This window comes from Anser cygnoides, chromosome 1, assembly GCF_040182565.1.
Source record: "Anser cygnoides isolate HZ-2024a breed goose chromosome 1, Taihu_goose_T2T_genome, whole genome shotgun sequence".
Lineage (NCBI taxonomy): Eukaryota > Metazoa > Chordata > Aves > Anseriformes > Anatidae > Anser > Anser cygnoides.
In genome coordinates, this window is record NC_089873.1 from 90,769,852 (window position 1) to 90,774,180 (window position 4,329).

At 38.7% G+C, this 4,329-nt stretch overlaps 1 long non-coding RNA gene across 1 annotated transcript; it reads right to left on the reverse strand.

Annotated features, from left to right (window-relative positions):
* Positions 1 to 206: 206 nt before the first annotated feature.
* Positions 207 to 3,241, reverse strand: LOC106037292 (uncharacterized). Its single transcript, XR_001207928.3, has 4 exons — positions 2,057 to 3,241; positions 1,194 to 1,235; positions 1,040 to 1,077; positions 207 to 941 (listed from the first exon to the last, which is right to left on the reverse strand). It is a non-coding gene; the product is annotated as an uncharacterized lncRNA (long non-coding RNA).
* Positions 3,242 to 4,329: the final 1,088 nt, after the last annotated feature.

A 4,329-nucleotide genomic window follows, 5' to 3' on the forward strand; every position in this document is an offset into this window, starting at 1 on the left:
CATATGAAAAAATAGAGCCCCAAAGGATCAATAACAGTGATTTAGTGCATCCCCCAACCCTGGTGCAGGATCATTAACACCCAACCCAGTCCTGAGAGATGTTTGTGCAACCCATTCTTTTACGTAGTCAGTGCTTCCTTAGCATAAATGTCATGTTAATGACCCAAGACACAGTGGTAATTGTGTCTAGCTAAAGGACTAAAACATTAAGTAACTGGTGAAATACACAAAATAGCTTTTAAAAATTAATAGTCACAACTTCTGTTATGTTTTGTTAGCTGGAATCAGGTTACCTTCTAGAGGTTTAGGGCATATTAGCCCTTCTAATGGAATATTTATGAGTACATGCAACTTGAATTCTGATTTATTTTATTTTTTAACATGGATAATACCATTCAAGACATCCAAAGCAATGAAGACTTCCTTAAAAAATTGTTTTGCTGTTTGATCAATCCCATTTTTTACATTAATTTTTACCTACATAACAAAAAGTTGTTTATGAGGATACTGAGTTCCACAAACCGTAATTTACTTTGGGTTCTATCTCCATTAACATGTAAATTAGCATAAAAGGAAATGATTATTTTGTTGAAACAAGTGGATCCTCATAGCTACACTAGAGGCAGCTTGGAGGGTTTTGTTTTGGCCTACAGTTTGGTACCCTGACTGAACAACTGTGCACATGGCTCAGAGCTGGCTGAAAAAGAGCTGTTGGTTTGGACACACACGCTCTCCTCTCCTGCAGACACCTGGAGCAGCTTATTTTCCCTCTAAAGGAATCCAGTTTCCGTGCACTGGAACAGTGAAGCATCACAGGATATGTTGGGATGACCAAGTAAAGAACCGGGTCCCCTCATGCACACTAAAACTGCTCTGTTTCTCCATCCCCAAACGCAGGCATGCTTCACCCCATGTTTGTCACCAACAGCCTCTCTGGCACACTGGGGAGCAAGAAGAAAAACATTGGCTGTATCAAGTGTCACCACGAATGAGATCAACTGTTGTTCAGTAATTTGTGTCAGACTCCTTCAGGAATTACCTGCTGGGGAAATTGTCCACTTGCAAATAGGTGAGAAGCTGTTTGTAGGGGTGCGTGTACACACAAGCACAAAACAAAACATAAAAGTAAAATGGTTTTTCCTTTGAATGGACATTTTTCAAGTCTAAAAGGTGTTGCCACAACTTTTACCCACCTGTGATTTTTCAGTGTCACTTCCCATTGTGCTCCTTTTTAGCTACAAGAAATGAGAAAAATTATGAACTATTTTCACGAAATATAGAGCTTTATTTTACTCAGGGTGAGAAATTAAGGATGCTCTAGCTGACAGCATGTGGTTTCTATTTCTGTTTATAAGCAGCCTTAAGATAGTAGGTCAAAAGGATTAGAGGAAGGTCAGTGTTACTGTTTCTTGAGGGAATCCACAATTGCTGGTTTACTTCAATATTCTTGCTTTCCAAACAAAGTGGAAATCTTATATGACAGGGTTTTTCAAACACCTGCTCATTTTCTTTTTCTTTTCCTTTAGTAATTGAAGTAAAGGTTAGAGTTATGTGTTTATTTACCTCTCTTCTCTTCCCTCCCCTCCTTTCACATATTATATAATAAATATAATACAGAGGGAGAAAAATATCAATTTGTTTTCTGATAGAGACCCTAAAATATTCATCTTCTTAAAAGTGCAAAGCAAATAAAGAGCAACATCAGTACAAGCCACGTACTATTTAAGGCAAAAACACATGGAGGAGCTATATCGTCTCTGAGCTCCATCACAGTCAAAGACTGTAGAAGAGAAAAATTTTCTCTACAGTTCAGACTTTTCATTTCCCATTCACTCACAACTATCTGATCATGCTGTTCACTAGCATCACAGGGGAAAAACTAATTTTGTTCAAATCAAACCAGTTCATCAGTTTATTAACAACCTGTAAATAACCACCAGGCTGTTAACTATACATTCAGGATGAACATCCTTGATGCATCAGGTGAATCACAAGGCTAGGCACTCATAAAATATTAGCATGCACCCACAAGCATCCCACACCCTTCTATGCCTACCCCAAGAAGCTACACTTGTGTCCCAGCCACGAGGCCTGCCAATGGCCCTCTGACCCCCACCCCCTGGTGCTCAGCCCCCTTCCTCTTCCAGTTAATTCCTTTCTCCAGAGTTTCCTTATATTTCCATGGTTCCTGTTTCATCCAGCTGACGGTCATCTTCTCTAGCATGACAGGTGTTGGTTGTTACACACACACACACAACTTACACTCATGTCCTCCGTTATCCAGGGTATTTTGGCAAAATTGGCTGTGTGTGCACCCCAAGGGCTAGCCATCCTGTGCAGCCCCTGTTGAAAATGTCGGAGGGGAAAGACTGCATCCTGAGCACAATACTGTAACAGAGGCAAAGCAAGTGAAGCACATTTGCATATTTCTGAATTGCACAGTGTAAACCTAACTCTATTAGGACCTATTTTTCCTTCCAGAAAAAGGACTGCAATGCTCCAGTTGCTTTTAATGGTTGAAAAATCATGTTCCCTTGAGTGAGAAGATAAGCTGAGAGGATTTTAATTAAAACTCACTCTTCCTCATCTTTATCCCAAAAGTCTGTTTCCTGTTGAAAGAACAAAAACCAATCTTTCTATCATTCCCTGACACTCCAGCAATGTCTTGCAGACTACCTGTTTGCCCTTTTTCATAAGAAAACTAGATTGCACACAAGTATTGTAAAATGGGACCTATACATGAGCAGACACATCCTGAACTCCATTATAAGAACATATTTGTAGCAAAACAACTTGCAAAATGACAGCGTTGCTCTGCTGCTTGACGCAGTATTTCCTTAAAAAATGCATACAGCACTTTGTATTGATGCAGTCAAAAAGCCTACAGCAGTGAACTGCACACTACTCTTCCAAGGTTGTCTTCATGGGGCTGGTCACTCTCTGGAATGGCAGCAGTGAGGATGCTAATGAGGCTCATCCATTGGTTTCCTGCTGTCGAGGGAGGTCAGGGACAAAACAGACCTGCCAACTCCACTAGCTTTTGAGGTGGGCAGTTTGTGGCTCATCTGTCTCTGAATGATGGGCAGCTCAGGTGAATCTCCTGTGCCAGATGAAAGCTGGGTGTTGGGTGACGGGAGAAGCAGTCTGAAATCAGTGCTGACAAATAAATCCCATCCTGTACCTACCACAAAGCTACACTTCTAAATGCAGCCTGAAAAGCATCTAGGGGCTCTGCTCATCAGTGAAAATTTTCACAGAACCACAAGATTTTTATTTTGTACAGATCCCATGGGTTGATTCATTTAAAGCTGAATCAACAAAAACAAACAGAAAAATGAACAAAAGACTTGAGAAGACCTAGAAACACACTTATCATTGTCTCCGATGGCAGTGCTCAGTTCTCTATATGGTATCTAATTTTTTATATGAATACATAGCTATGTATTTCTTTAATATGAAAATAAATGAAGAAGCCAAACAAGTAGACTAAAAAGAACCAGCTGAAGCATATGTGAAGGTCTGTGCAATTAAGCAGCACACTTAAATATGGTGAAACTGAGTTTGTTTTGATTGTCTTTTCTCAGCCTGTATTTATACAGTGGTATTTTTAGGGGCAAGAAAGATACTGAGGTGCAGAAGAAACCATTTTTACTGTTTTTCTCCCTCTTCCATTTTTATCTTTTGTTTAGACGAGGGGAGAATTAGTTGGCTGGTTTTTAATTATTATTTTTACCATAATTTTGTTTATGCTGCAGTTTTCATAATTTTGCCCTGAACTCATTTGATTACTCATCATATTTTTACTTTCATTTGTAGCACTGTTATCTTTTGATCTTTTTCTGTTTTCCTGTATATTTAAAGATTTCAAAACTAATTAAGATGATTAACTAAAAAAGATTAATTGCATTCATAAATGAGATGTGTCACTTCTGATTAGCAGGTGGCTCTTTTGTGTTTTAGATACATAAAAGCAGATGGAAATGTGGCAGACTTAGCTATATTTAATCTGCCCACTTCTTTCCAGACTGCTCTGCTTTCCAGTTAACATGGCTAATGACAACAAAACCTACGGAGGATTCAGATTACTTATATCTTTGTCATTTCTCATTTGGCAACAGACATCTCACTTGGTACCCTCATGCATTCTTAACTGAGTTTCTGAATTATTTTTTATAAATATTTTGTCTTCTTTCTACTCACAAGCTTCAAAATGCCTACAAGGACAGGAGGATAAAACATACTTAAACATAAGTATTCTCTTTCCTATAATGGGGTGCAATTAAAAGTATAAATATTCCTTGGTGCTGATTTTCAAAGAAAAGCTAAGCT